Genomic DNA, 16,434 nt, shown 5'->3' with positions numbered 1-16,434 from the left:
AACCTTGTCTCACCATACCCTTTTTCTGACTCACATTTTGCTTCTGCCCACTTTGCCCTGAATTCTGTGACTCCCTTTTTTACTGTCCACTGTCACCATGCCAACCCTCAACTCTGCTCCCAGGTGGCTGCAAAGCGATGGTGCAAGACAGTTTGCAAAAGCATTTCCAGAAATACAAAGAGGCTCTGCATCTACTCAGGTTGGTTGTCTCAGAGGCTTGAGAGTCATATTTCTCCACCCCAATCTCCTCTCAGTGCCACAATCTGACACAACTTGTCATGCCTTCAATTGTGCACTCTTTAGAATGTTCCACGTCTTGTCTGTTAAATCTAAAGTTTTCTTCTCTGTTCCCATGCTACTGAATCTTTCTGCAATATTTGACTAGGTATAATATTTGCCTGGTCACTCACCAGTAAGGCCTGGGCGGCTGGCACGTTCGGGTGTCCGGGGGCATTTCGGGGCATGCCGTCGTGCTCTCAGATGGGGAGTACTGGCGGTGTGTGTCCGTGCGGGTCGTGTGCGGCGTGGTGGTCCCCTGCATCGGAAGGTGTAGGGGTCTGCATGCAGTGCGCGTACACATGCGGGGTTTTGTCCTGTTGTACACTTCTTTTCCAGCCTGTTGCTGTGTGTGCACGCGTGTGGCTTGTGCGCATGCGTGCGTGTTTTGGTGCGCGCGTTGTCGGGCGCATGCGCATACGGCATTACGCATCGCGCAGTGGCGTTGCGTGTTGCGCGCGTGCGCCGTAGTGCAGTACGTGCGCGGCAGTACGTGTTGCGCGCGTGCGTCATTGCGCATGCGCAGTAAGGTCAAACGGCCTATAAAAGGCCTCAGAGTGCATTGCCTGGTGCTGTGGTATTGCAGCAAGTTTCCTGTGTGACCCGTCCTGCTGAACCTGTTCCTGTTGATTGATTCCTGTTGCCGACCTCTGCTTGCCTGACTACCCGCCTCGTTGCCGACCTCTGCTTGCCTGACTACCCGCCTTGTTGCCGACCTCTCGCCTGTCTGACTACCTGCTCTGCTGCCAACCTTTGCCTGGACGACTACCCGCTTTGATACCAGACTCGGATTGGAAGAGGACCTGTCTGGTTGCTAGACCCGGATCTGTGCCAAGGACTCTGCTATCTCAGGTTGCTGAGTTATTGCACCACCTTACTCAGCTTGCGGAAGCGTCTGTCAACTGTCAGCGCTTCTGCCCCTTGCTCCATAGAGACTCTGTTCCAAACCCAGAGGTTCTGTGTGGTGAGCCACATAAGTAGCTGTTATCCCCGCACTAGACTCCAGCCTTCAGGTACGTGAGTCGGTTGTTACAAAATACCACAGCCACTCAAATGGAGTCTGGGGATACAGCTAGTGTTTTGAACACTCTATACAAACAAATGGCTACACTGACGGAGGCTTTCAAGGAGTTACAAGAAGGATATACCCATTTAGAAGGAAGACTGCGTGAAATAACACATCAGCCATCTACATCAGCTCCTGCTCCTCCAGCAGCAGCCCAAGGTCCACCACCCTCTGATCCTCCAGCTGCATCCGCTCTTGCTCCGGAACCCCGTGTACCTATGCCCGAAAGATTTTCAGGAGAACGCATCAATTTTCGAGCCTTCCGCCATGCTTGTGAACTGTATTTCGCCCTTCAACCCCGTACTTTTGCTGCCGAAACTACCAAAGTAGGATTTATTATTTCATTGCTCACTGGAGAACCACAATCATGGGCCCATCATCTTATGGAGAAAGAGGATCCTGCATTGAGGTCTATGGCAACCTTCTTTGAAGCAATGGCGGTATTATATGATGACCCACAACGCCGAGCCACCGCGGAAGCTATACTCCTGAACCTCCGACAGGGACGTAAATCAGTCGAGGAATACACTTCAGAATTCCGTCGGTGGGCTGCGGATGTCTCGTGGAACGAATCTGCATTGCTCTGTTGTTTCCGAAAAGGGTTATCTGAGGGTCTTAAGGATGAGTTAGCTCGAATTGGAATCCCTGAAACTTTAGAAGAGTTGATTAAACTGGCTATCCAATTGGATCGGCGTTTTCGAGAACGCCAACTGGAGAAGAGTAGTGGAAGTAAAGTCTTCTGGAGCCCTGCAGCCATGTCTTCACCTGCCTCTTCAGCCCAATCACTGGATACCCCTGAGCCTATGCAATTAGGCCTGATTCGCCCCCCGTTAACACCTGAAGAACGTCAACGCCGCCGTAGAGAGAATCTATGTCTATACTGTGGCACGGCTGGGCACTTCGTGAGAACATGTCCTGTGAAGCCTGCGGCTAAGACAAGTCCCAGTACCACCCATATCCCTGAAGCACCCCGCAGTTCTATTAATTACTGTTTTGTCTCAATTTCATTTCAGCTCCCAGGAAGAACCCTTAACACCACCACAATCATAGACTCTGGAGCCTGCAGCTGTTTTCTGGACTCAGCCTTTGTATCTAGACATCAGTTCCCTCTGCAAAACCGTAAAGAACCATTACACATTCATCTGGCTGATGGATCCTCCATCAGTTCTGGACCTGTTATCTCTGAAACCCCACCTATACTGTCTATCATATCACCGTCCCATCAGGAGTTTATCCGTTTTGATGTAGTGTCATCTCCCTTGTATCCTGTCATTCTTGGTTTCCCTTGGCTTAGGGCGCACAATCCTTCCATTGATTGGTCCACGGGCTTAGTTTCATTTTCATCAACTTACTGTGGAGAGCACTGTAACTTAGAAAACACTGCCTCTTCTGGGCCTCTACTGAACATGTCAATAGACCTGGATCAGATTCCTGCCTGTTACCATCACTTTCAAGATGTCTTTGACAAGAAAAAGGCTGATCAATTACCTCCACATCGTCCATACGACTGTCCGATAGACCTGGTACCGGGAGCTCCAGTTCCTTTTGGTCGAATGTTCCCATTACCTGACCCTTAACAAGAGACTCTTAAAAAATATATCCACGAGAACCTGGAAAAAGGATTCATCCGCCCATCCAGATCCCCAGCCGGGGCGGGAATCTTTTTCGTTAAAAAGAAAGATGGCTCTTTGCGTCCGTGTGTAGATTACCGCAAGCTAAATAAAGTTACAGTTAAAAATCGCTACCCTCTACCTCTGGTGCCTGAACTGTTCCAAAGATTAAAAGAAGCAAGAATTTTCACCAAACTTGATCTGAGAGGAGCATATAACTTAATAAGAATTCGTGCTGGTGACGAATGGAAGACCGCATTCCGCTCTCGCTATGGACATTTCGAGTATTTGGTGATGCCATTTGGACTATGCAACGCTCCTGCAACATTTCAGCACTTTGTTAACGATATTTTTAAAGATATGATCGACCACTTTATTATAGTGTATCTCGATGATATTCTAATTTTTTCTATATCTGAAGATGAACATATAGATCAAGTCCAGATGGTCCTGGGTAGATTGAGGCAGCATAAGCTCTACGTGAAATTGGAAAAATGTGAATTCCACAAGGACATAATCCAATTCCTGGGGTTAATCATCTCTGCTGATGGATTCTCAATGGACCCCCACAAGGTTCAGGCAATACTGGATTGGCCTGCTCCAGTAGACAGAAAGGGGGTTCAAAGATTTTTGGGTTTTGCGAATTTTTATAGAAGATTTATCAAGGACTTTTCTTCTATTGTATTACCTTTAACACAACTCACGAAACAACAAAAGAAGTTCTACTGGAGTCAAGAAGCTCAGGTTGCCTTTACAAAGTTGAAAAGAATGTTCACGTCAGCCCCAGTACTGAAGCATTCAGATCCAGCTTTACCGTTCATTCTGGGAGTGGATGCGTCTGATTCCGCGGTGGGTGCAATTCTTTCTCAAAGACAAGGCCCCAGGATGTTAATGCACCCAGTGGCATTCTTTTCTCGCAAATTATCTTCAGCAGAGAGAAACTATGATGTAGGAGAAAGAGAGCTACTGGCCATCAAAGATGCATTGGAGGAATGGAGATACTTGTTGGAAGGGGCAGCGAATCCTATTCTGATATTCACAGACCATCAGAATCTAGAATATTTAAAGACGGCAAAAAGGCTGAATCCACGACAGGCAAGATGGGCACTTTTTTCTCCAGGTTCTCCTTCCACATCACGTATAGGCCGGGGTGCAAGAATGGGAAACCAGACGCGTTATCCCGTATGTTTCCTGAAGATTCCAACCAAGACATACCTGATACGATTTTATCAAGTCAGCATTTCCTGTTACTCCAGTCTAGTTTAATTAAAGAAATTCAGCAGGGAAATGTACCCCCACCTAGTAATGTCCAACCAAAATTACTTTCCAAGGATGGGCTTTGGTTCCTCAAAGATAAAATGTTTATTCCAGAAAAATTCAGGCCAGCTATTCTTAGAATTTGTCACGATCATCAGCTGGCAGGGCATTTCGGTGGTCACAAAACAGCAGAATTGGTCCAGAGAACATATTGGTGGCCAGGGCTGAAGAAGGACTGCAAGAGATATGTAACATCCTGTCTTACCTGTAACCGCTGTAAAGGGTCAAAGCTTAAACCTTGGGGTCTACTCAAACCTTTACCTGTTCCGCCTAGGCCTTGGCATTCCATCTCCATGGATTTTATTGTGGAGCTTCCGACTTCTGAAGAATTTAACTCATTCTTGGTGGTGGTGGACCATCTCTCCAAGATGGCTCATTTTATCCCAATGAGAGGTACACCTACGGCTAAAACTACAGCAACAGTGTTCATCAAGGAGATCATACGTCTACACGGTATTCCTCATGATATTGTGTCTGATAGAGGGGTACAGTTTACCTCAAGATTCTGGACTGCTTTATGTAAGTTACTGAAGATCAAGTTGTTCTTTTCTTCTGCCTACCATCCACAGTCCAACGGCCAGACTGAACGCACGAACCAGACCTTGGAGCAGTACTTGAGGTGCTTTACTAACTTCTCCCAGGACGATTGGGTACAGTTTCTGCCCTTGGCTGAATTTGCATACAACAATGCTATACATCAATCAATCAATCCCCATTTTTTTCAAACTATGGGTTTCACCCAACCTTTTCACCAAGTATAGAAAACGAAACCACTGTCCCTGCTGCAGATTCATTGGCGGAATCGATTGTCCAGAACAATGAACTTTTAAAGGAGAACATGGCCAAAGCTCAGGAACGATTTAAGGAGAAAGCTGATCTGCATAGAAGAGGGGAATTAATATTGAAGGAAGGGGATATGGTGTGGCTGTCTACGGCTAATCTAAGGCTTCCTGGTCCCTCTCGAAAGTTGAGCCCTAAGTTCATTGGACCTTTTCCAGTCTGTAAGAAGATAAGTACGGTGGCGTATAAGTTAACTTTACCTACAGCTTATAAAATTCACCCAGTCTTTCATGTTTCCTTATTAAAACCCGTAAGTCCGGATCCCTTTCCTGGCCAAGTACCCACTCCTCCGCCACCCATCATACTGGAAGATGAAGAGGAGTATGAAGTAGAATCCGTTTTGGACTCCAGGAAGAGAGGCAGGCAAGTACAGTACCTCATCAAGTGGAGGGGGTATGGTATTGAGGACAACACATGGGAACCAGCCATTAATGTCCATGCTGATCGTTTGATAAAGAACTTTCATCGGAAATATCCTGCTAAGCCTGCACCTGAAGGCACCCGGAGGCTGCTCCTTAGGGGGGGGGGGGGCACTGTCATGGTCACTCATTAGTAAGGCCTGGGCGGCTGGCACGTTCGGGTGTCCGGGTGCATTTCGGGGCATTCCGTCGTGCTCTCAGACAGGGAGTACTGGCGGTGTGTGTCCGTGCGGGTCGTGTGCGGCGTGGTGGTCCTCTGCATCGGAAGGTGTAGGGGTCTGCATGCTGTGCGCGTACACGTGCGGGTTTTGTCCTGTTGTACACCTCTCTTCCAGCCTGTTGCTGTGTGTGTGGGCGTGTGGCTTGTGCGCATGAGCGCTCATTCTGGTGCGAGTGCACGCGTTGTCGGGCGCATGCGCATACGGCATTACGCATTGCGCAGTGGTGTTGCGTGTTGCACGCATGCGCCGTAGTGCAGTACGTGCGCGGCAGTACGTGTTGCGCGTGTGCGTCATTGCGCATGCGCAGTAAGGTCAAACGGCCTATAAAAGGCCTCAGAGTGCATTGCCTGGTGCTGTGGTATTGCAGCAAGTTTCCTGTGTGACCCGTCCTGCTGAATCTGTTCCTGTTGATTGATTCCTGTTGCCGACCTCTGCTTGCCTGACTACCCGCCTCGTTGCCGACCTCTGCTTGCCTGACTACCCGCCTTGTTGCCTACCTCTCGCCTGCCTGACTACCTGCTCTGCTGCCAACCTTTGCCTGGACGGCTACCTGCTTTGATACCCGACTCGGATTGGAAGAAGACCTGTCTGGTTGCTAGACCCGGATCTGTGCCAAGGACTCTGCTATCTCAGGTTGCTGAGTTATTGCACCACCTTACTCAGCTCGCGGAAGCGTCTGTCAACTGTCAGCGCTTCTGCCCCTTGCTCCATAGAGACTCTGTTCCAAACCCAGAGGTTCTGTGTGGTGAGCCGCATAAGGAGCTGTTATCCCCGCACTAGACTCCAGCCTTCAGGTACGTGAGTCGGCTGTTACAAATATCTTCAGCTTCTCCAAATAGTATCATTTCTGGACATTCAAATCTTCCTCTTTCCTGACTTTCCTCCTACATAGAACCTTTAGCATTGCAAAGGTCAACACACTTCCCTATGCCCCCTCATTGTTGGGTAACTGCAAGACCTGGTCATTGGACCTTTCTCCTCTCTATCTATACTCATAGTCTCGGGCAGCTTACCAATTCGTTTGGTTTTCAGGACCATATACATTATATGATGATGACACCCAAATCTATCTTTCTGTTCCATATGTAGCCACATGAATAGCTAGTTTTCCTGACTCCCACAAAGCCGTCTCCCACTCCATATCCTCTTGCTTTCTGAAACTTAATATGAACAAAACTGTCCGTAAATTTTCCACCACAGAATTCATCTCCTCTGCCTGATGAAACAATCAATGTTGATAAAGTTCTTAAGATTGCGATATAATTGGAAGCGTTTGCGCTCACTATATACACATACAAACACGTACACGTCCTCAAAAAGGCTTTAAAAACCTAACTACACTGTACATAGCCATATAATCCTATAACTAATGGTGCGCCCTTTCTGTACTATATTCTGAGTTTGTCTGTAGTATAGCTGTAACCTAGGTTCTCAACACATGGTGCGTGTATGTCAGAGGGTACTTGGGATCTGAGCAGGATCATCCAGAAGGCAACCTAGGAAGGTGCCAGTAGGTTTCAAGGGGCCCAACTCTCATTTTCTCTGTCCCGTCTCCCACCTCAGATTGCCAAAATGACCATCAGGATGAGCCAAACCCACTACCTTGCTTAGTGCCTCATTTCATATTAATCCATTAACCAGCTTAGCGGTATGGACGAGCTCAGCTCGTCTATGGCCGCCGTGCTGGATTGCTCTGGCCCTGGTGGGCCGATTTTAATTTAAAAAAAAAAACAAAACACGCAGCTAGCACTGCTAGCTGTGTGTTTATACCACTCGCCGCCGATGCGCCGCTACCCGCTGCGTAACAGGGCCCCCCCGAGACCCCGTGTGCAGCCTGGCTTATCAGTGCCAGGCAGCACTAAGGGGTGGATCGGGACTCTCTCCAACGCGATGACGTCATCCCGATCGTCGCCATGGCGTCGGGGGAAGCCAAACAGTAAATCCCGTTCTGAACGGGATTTCCTGTTTGCTCTGATCGCCGGAGACGATCGTAAGGGGTGGGAGGATGCCGTTGCACAGCGGCTATCATGTAGCTAGCCCTAGGCTAGCTGCATGATTCAATTTTTTTTTTTTTAAATGTGCTGCGCCGCCGCCCTGGCCATTCTAATAGAATGCCAGGGTGGTTAATCTGGGTTAGATTCGGGGAATGCTTGAACTTCTTATACAGTAGTCTATTACAGTGAGTTTGGGGGTTAAAATAATGATACACTATATATAAATCAACCTGAATAAGTATTTTTTGTCAATTAAACCATAAAGGAATGTTTGAAACACATATATGCACCATTTTGGAGCACTCCTAACAAATACTCGGCTTGATTCACTAAGACAAATAGCATGCCTTATCAAAGTTAGCACGCCTTATCAAAGTTAACACACCTTGTCAGAGTAGCATAGCAAACTTATGCCTGCTAATTGGCAATGATGAGAGCTCCACTCGTCCTGCCCTGAGCCCCTGCGGGTTCGTAGCGCTCGTTATGCTACTCTGATAAGGCGTGTTAACTTTGATAAGACATACTATTTGTCTTAGTAAATCAAGCCCACTGTGTTGATGTTTGTATGACAATGTAGCTTTTTTTTTTTTGTATGTATCTAGTATGATAAATTGTGTTTTCAATGAGTTAACTCACAGCAGTCTGGTTGGTCCATTATTTTTTTCTTATAGTTTTCATTGGCCTGTTTTAGCAGAGGCCTAATTAATGCAAATCCCCCAAATCTTATTTAAGTCCAAAAATGAAAAACATAAGTTTAATATTTGTATTGTCTCTAATCTATAAAGACTTTACATGTTTTACAGCTCCCATCTTGAACTGTTGCTTTTTTATTATCTATTCCCTGCACTCAGAACTGCCGTTCTGCCATGCAAGAGTTTTCTGGCCTCTAATTCGTTATAAGTAAGACTTATGATACAGTCCAACTAAAAAAAGTGTCATTTATAACCTTGGTTTTTAAATCCTTATAGTGAAGAAAAAGTAACACAGCCTAGTTATATGCTGGTAAGACACCATACACACAAATGTTTATCTCATCATGACACATGTCACTTCAGGCACCCTTTAATAAATGTAAATTGTTGTGAAGGAAAATGTCATCCTTCTTGCTTCACATATGTTAGAACTTGATATCTTCCTGAGGCTTTTTCCACATGATCCTTAAATGTTATACATTGTATACAAGTAAACTAGGCATATTAGACATTTAATCCTTATTTATGCATAGCTATGATGACTGCATCCATCTGAAAATGGCGCCTGTGAATAATGGCGCACAGTGTTGCCGCTAATCCGTTTGCCGCTTATCGCTATTTAACGTTAAAGCCTTATTGTTATTTAGCGTTAAAGCCTTATTGTTATTTAGCGTTAAAGCCTTATTGTTATTTAGCGTTAACACACAGAACCCTCTCTGTACCTATCCCTAACCCCTAAACCCCCCGGTGGTGCCTAACCCTAACCACCCCTCTGGTGGTGCCTAACCCTAACCCCCCCTCTGGTGGTGCCTAACCCTAACCCCCCTCTGGTGGTGCCTAACCCTAACCACCCCTCTGGTGGTGCCTAACCCTAACCACCCCCCTGGTGGTGCCTAACCCTAACCACCCCCCTGGTGGTGCCTAACCCTAACCACCCCCCTGGTGGTGCCTAACCCTAACCACCCCCCTGGTGGTGCCTAACCCTAAGACCCCCCTGGTGGTGCCTAACCCTAACCTTGACAGTGTTACATTAAATCCATTCATCATTTTGCAGTTAAATAACTTCTGCAGTTTGGCTTATGTAGGGCGCTATTGATAAATAACGTTAGTGTGTGCCACTATTGATAAATAACATTAGTGTGTGCCACTATTGATAAATAACGTTAGTGTGTGCTGTTTTTCTTCTTTTTTTCCCTGGGCGCCATTATTATGCAGTACTAACGATAAATAGCGATAAGCGTATCTTTTTAATGCGGCGCCATTTCTATGCATAGGCACTGTGCGCCATTATTCACTGATCCCATGATGACTAGAATATACAATAATTTAAAATGGATGTAAAGTCTGAATATAAATGCACATGTAAAAGCTAAAGTATGCAAACTAAGAACATTTAATAATAGCCAAAAATCTGTTTAACCACTTAAGGACCACAGTCTTTTCGCCCCTTAAGGACCAGAGCCTTTTTTCCATTCACACCACTGCAGCTTTAACGGTTTATTGCTCGGTCATACAACCTACCACCTAAATGAATTTTACCTCCTTTTCTTGTCACTAATACAGCTTTCTTTTGGTGCTATTTGATTGCTGCTGCGAGTCTTAGTTTTTATTATATTCATCAAAAAAGACATGAATTTTGTCAAAAAAATGATTTTTTTTTACTTTCTGTGATAAAATTTGTCAAATAAAGTAAAATTTCTGTATACATTTTTGTCCAAATTTATTTTGCTACATGTCTTTGAGAAAAAAATAATTCAGTGTATATTTATTGGTTTGGGTAAAAGTTATAGCGTTTACAAACTATGGTGCCAAAAGTGAATTTACCCAGTTTGAAGCATCTCTGACTTTTCTAAGCACCTGTCAGGTTTCATGAGGTGCTAAAATTCCAGGATAGTATAAATACCCCCAAAATGACCCCATTTTGGAAAGAAGACATCCTAAAGTATTCACTGAGAGACATGGTGAGTTCATAGAAGATTTTATTTTTTGTCACAAGTTAGCGGAAAATGACACTTTGAGACAAAAAAAAAAGTTTTTATTTCTGCTAACTTGTGACAAAAAAAAAATTAAATCTGCCACGGACTCACCATGCACCTCTCTGAATACCTTGAAGTGTCTACTTTCCAAAATGGGGTCATTTGTGGGGTGTGTTTACTGTCCTGGCATTTTGGGGGTTGCTAAATTGTAAGCACCCCTGTAAAGCCTAAAGGTGCTCATTGGACTTTGGGCCCCTTAGCGCAGTTAGGCTGCAAAAAAGTGCCACACATGTGGTATTGCCGTACTCAGGAGAAGTAGTATAATGAGTTTTGGGGTGTATTTTTACACATACCCATGCTGGGTGGGAGAAATATCTCTGTAAATGACAATGTTTTGATTTTTTTTACACACAATTGTCCATTTACAGAGAGATTTCTCCCACCCAGCATGGGTATGTGTAAAAATACACCCCAAAACACATTATACTACTTCTCCTGAGTACAGAGATACCACGTGTGGCACTTTTTTGCACCCTAACTGCGCTAAGGGGTCCATTAGGATTTCACAGGTCATTTTGAGACATTTGGTTTCAAGACTACTCCTCACGGTTTAGGGCCCCTAAAATGCCAGGGCAGTTTAGGAACCCCACAAGTAACCCCATTTTAGAAAGTCAACACCACAAGGTATTCTGTTAGGAGTATGGTGAGTTCATAGAAGATTTTTTTTTGTCACAAGTTAGCGGAAATTGATACTTTGTGAAAAAAAGCAATAAAAATCAATTTCCGCTAACTTGTGACAAAGAATAAAATCTTCTATGAACTCGTCATACACCTAATGGAATACCATGGGGTGTCTTCTTTCTAAAATGGGGTCACTTGTGGGGTTCCTATGCTGCCCTGGCATTTTAGGGGCCCTAAACCGTGAAGAGTAGTCTTGAAACCAAATGTCTCAAAATGAAATTTTGAAATCCTAAAGGTACTCATTGGACTTTTTGGCCCCTTAGTGCAGTTAGGCTGCAAAAAAGTGCCACACATGTGGTACCGCCGTACTCAGAAGAAGTAGTATAATGTGTTTTGTGGTGTATTTTTACATATACCCATGCTGGGTGGGAGAAATATCTCTGTAAATGACAATTGTTTGATTTTTTTTTTATACACACAATTGTCCATTTACAGAGATATTTCTCCCACCCAGCATGGGTATGTGTAAAAATACACCCCAAAACACATTATACTACTTCTCCTGAGTACGGCGATACCACATGTGTGACACTTTTTTTGCAGCCTAGGTGCGCTAAGGGGCCCAACGTCCTATTCACAGGTCATTTTGAGGCATTTGGTTTCTAGACTACTCCTCACGGTTTAGGGCCGCTAAAATGCCAGGGCAGTATAGAAACCCCACAAGTGACCCCATTTTAGAAAGAAGACACCCCAAGGTATTCCGTTAGGTGTATGGTGAGTTCATAGAAGATTTTATTTTTTGTCACAAGTTAGTGGAAACTTACACTACTACAAAAAAAAACAATAAAAATCAAATTCTGCTAACTTTTGACAAAAAATAAAATCTTCTATGAACTCATCATACACCTAACGGAATAGCTTCGGGTGTCTTTTTTCTAAAATGGGGTCACTTGTGGGGTTCCTATACTGTCCTGGCATTGTAGGGGCCCAAAACCGGTCATAAGCAGGGTGGCCTCTTAGATGACAGGTTGCATTGGCACTGAAGTGCAGGAATCGCAGGATGTTCTCAAATTGTGACCTGGACATAGCAGCAGAGAACATGGGCAAGTGATTGATGGGTGTCTCAGGGGGTGATTAGAGGGGAAAATAGATGCAATCAATGCACTGGGGAGGTGATCGGAAGGGGGTCTGAGAGGGATCTGAGGGTTTGGCCGAGTGATCAGGAGCCCACACGGGGCAAATTAGGGCCTGATCTGATGGATAGGTGTGCTAGGGGGTGACAGGTGGTGACAGTAGGTGATTGATGGGTGTCTCAAGGTGTGATTAGAGGGGGGAATAGATGCAAGCAATGCACTGGCGAGGTGATCAGGGCTGGGGTCTGAGGGCATTCTGAGGGTGTGGGCGGGTGATTGGGTGCCCAAGGGGCAGATTAGGGTCTGATCTGATGGGTAGCAGTGACAGGGGGTGATTGATGGGTGATCAGTGGGTGATTAGATGGCAGAACAGATGTAAACAATGCACTTTGGAGGTGATCTGAGGGTGGGTCTGCGGGCAATCTGATGGTGTGGGTGGGTGATCAGATGCCCGTAAGAGGCAGGTTAGGGTCTGATCTGATGGGTGGCAGCGACAGGTGGTGATGGGGTGATTGACGGGTGATTGACAGGTGATTGACAGGTGATTACAGGGGAGAATAGATGTATACAGTACACAGCGGGGGGTCTGAGGTCGTTCTGAGGGTGTGGGCGGGTGATTGGGTGCCCTAGGGGCAGATAGGGGTCTGATCTGATGGGTAGCAGTGACAGGTGGTGACAGGGGGTGATTGATGGGTGAACAGTGGGTGATTAGATGGCAGAACAGATGTAAACAATGCACTTTGGAGGTGATCTGAGGGTGGGTCTGCGGGCAATCTGATGGTGTGGGTGGGTGATCAGATGCCCGTAAGAGGCAGGTTAGGGTCTGATCTGATAGGTGGCAGTGACAGGTGGTGATTGACGGGTGATTGACTTGTGATTGACAGGTGATTACAGGGGAGGATAGATGTATACAGTACGGGGGGGGGGGTGGGTCTGGGGGGGGGGGTCTGGGGAGGATCTGAGAGTGTTGGGAGGTGATCAGAAGCCCCCAGGGGCAGTTTAGGACCTAATAAAGAATTAGTGCTGACAGATAGTGACAGGGAGTGATTGATGGGTGATTAGGGGGTGATTGGGTGTAAACAGGGGTCTGAGGGGTGGACAGGGGGGGGTCTGAGGGGTGCTGTGGGCGATCAAAGGGAAGGGGGGGGGGCAGATCAGTGTGCTTGGGTGCTTACCTGGGGGGGTGCAGCCTGCCCTGGTGGTCCCTCGATCACTGGGACCACTAGGCAGAAGGCAGCCTGTATAATACGCTTTGTATACATTACAAAGCGTATTATACAGTTTCCATGCGGCGATCGGGCAGCTAGTAACCCACTGTCGCTTCTGAACGGCCAGCGGGATACTGCGCAAGGGGGGCGGAGCCTGTCGCCGGCGGCTGATCGTGTCACGCATGACGTGATCACCGCATAACCACGCCCGCCTCCGCCGATGGGCGTATTGCGGTCATTCGGGCCCAGCCCTTGCCGCCGCCCATCGGCTGTGGGTGGTCGGCAAGTGGTTAAAGCCCATTTCCATTAATTATTTTTTCCATCCATTCTTCCTACCTTATATTGCCCAGTACCCCTTTTCCTCAAACAACCCTCAAACTCATCTGTGGGAAACCTTAACCTCAAGTGTCACAGAAACCCACTCTATGAGAGGACTACACTGCTCCCACTCAGGTCTTTGGCCTGCTGTGCGGATACTGCCATCATACACATCTCATAGGGTAAACAGAAGGGAGGTTGAGTGGAATGCTTGATCCTGTCTTCTCCCATACCCATTTAATGGTACATTCCAAAATCCTCGACTTAGATCTCACAATGCTTTGCCAGCCATGAGAGGAAGAACCATTACAGTGAGGTGGTGGCCCTCCTCCAGGAGACAGGAGGACTCCAGCAAAACTTACTCCCAACAGCACTGTATGACAATGCTTATGTGGAATGGGAGGTAGTCATGTCTTTAGTTGGATTTTAATTTGACTTTAGAGATCTTGTGGGACTTACAAGAGACACGTTAGTGACAGCAGCAAGTGCTACTGATGATGTAAGGATTCATTATATGCATATTATATAGCCTTACCTCTAGCAGAATTGCCTTTAGTCACATATACTGTAGGGGTGTGTTCACTAAATGTAATTTATGTTATGTGTGCAGACGCGTTTACCAGGCATTATGTAAGTTATATAACGCACATTACACTGTTTGCTCCTTATATACACATGGCTTGTGTGGGAAAGAAAGCTGTTTTTAAGTGTTATTATTTGGCACAGTTTATCAAACAAAGGCATAATCTGAAGAATGACACACCTATTTTAAAAAGGGACAGCAGCTACACTGAAATAAAATATTCTGGGTAACAAAATAGACATTAACCCAACACCAAAGGCAACAGTAACCTATGAAAGATACAGCAACTACTGGTCATCCTCCTCTTTAGTAATAAATTAGACCGATCACTGACCCAGCTCACAAAGAGACTTTTCTACTGGTCTTTCTATGTAAACAGAATAATGTGAATCATGTTACTTGACATCAAATTTGATTTTGTTTCAGCACAACAAACATTCAGAACCAAGGTACTTGTGAATAACATGAGATTTGCAGAAGTCGCAAAGTGATGCTACCCGTTGCAGCTCAGGTAGGGAGAAGGTGAAAAACCTTGTGGTATGGTATCACAGTTTCCATAGTAATCTTTCAGCACTAACACCATAAGAAGACATTTCAACAGAATAGAGGCATAGCAGATAAGCAGATACAAAATACACATGATAAATACAATGTAATGCCTGAATGTTACAAGAACAACATTATTTTCAATACCAATAGAAATGATGTTGTAATGAATGTTAGCAAAGGAATCAGACTCACAGCAAACCCGCAGGGAAGAACCTACCACAACCTTTAAAGCGAAACACAAAATAACAGTAACTCATAGCAATCAATCAAACTTTATCCTTCACTGATCTGAGGAATGGAAAGAAATGAGACTTATTGCTACGGGTTACTGCACTGTGCACTGTAGTTTTGCAGTTTGCACAGGCTTGCTTAATAAATCTGCTAGGCTGTACTCTTTATTTCAACCCTTGGGCTCCATCAAGTCATTTTAGAAGACGTGTGGTCACCTCCACAACAGAAGCAGGGGGAATGTTACTGAATAAAATATCATAATTAGCAGACACAGTATACATGTTGCCAGGCATACAGATAGTTATAAAGTAAATTAAACATCAGTAAAATAAAGTTGTCTAAAAGACGTTAAACATGGTTAAAAGTAAATCTGTTGTCTGATAGAGATGCACATGGGGACAGATTTGAGCCCCCTTCCCACTCATCCATCTTCATTTTGTATCCATCACTGGCTTTGGGATGACCCGTAATGAATGAGGACAAGCCAAGGGTCCCCATGCACACCTCTAGAGTATGGGTCCAACCAGCCTTTCTAAAATTACTCTTTAAACTGACCCTGGAGTTAGGGGCATAGCTAGAAATCATAGGCCTTATAGCGAAAGTATGATCCCCCCCCCCCAAAAAAAAAACAAAAAAAAAAACAGGTCTACTAGTATATCTATAGCGATATAGCTAGAGGTAACCCCAATAAAAGGTTTCCCAGGTATAGCAAGGCACAATATAAGTACCCTAATTATAGGTAGCTAGAAGTTCTCCCAGTATAGGCAGCCTAGTTGCACCCCCAGTATAGGTAGCCAGATTAGTCCCCCTTTGAAGTGTATGTAGCACCCCCATATGCAGAGTAAGGAAGCAGAGCACGTGTCAGAGGTTACATACCTCTCCAGGCTCCACTGACAATCTTCCTTCCTCCTGGAGTCAGTACCTATGATTACAGTGTCCTCTCTCGTCACATGACAGGAGAGTCCAAAGAATGGCCAGCACATCAGACTGCTCTTTACAATCCGTTTATTCCATCACCATCATTCATATAGTAAAATGGTAATATTTACCAAAATGTTACTTAGTTGTAGCCTCTCCATGAACCCTTTAACCCTTTAGTGTCTTTGTGTCTGTCTGACTATGACCCCTGTCGGTGCAGTTCCAGTCCTCCACTACTGGCCTGTCTTCTGTCATTTTTTCTTAAATAGAATACAAACTTCAAAACTACCAAGGAGCAGTATACAGTTTTTGAAGCAGATCTCCAGCATATATTATACATTCATTGGGTCCTCTTCTTATGGCAAGTTATAATTACCTGCTGACTGTGACAGAGGGGAAAAA

Source organism: Hyperolius riggenbachi, chromosome 2 (genome assembly GCF_040937935.1).
Source record: "Hyperolius riggenbachi isolate aHypRig1 chromosome 2, aHypRig1.pri, whole genome shotgun sequence".
Taxonomy (NCBI): domain Eukaryota; kingdom Metazoa; phylum Chordata; class Amphibia; order Anura; family Hyperoliidae; genus Hyperolius; species Hyperolius riggenbachi.
The sequence above is the reverse complement of the archived record's forward strand: the minus strand, read 5'-3'. Positions refer to the sequence as shown.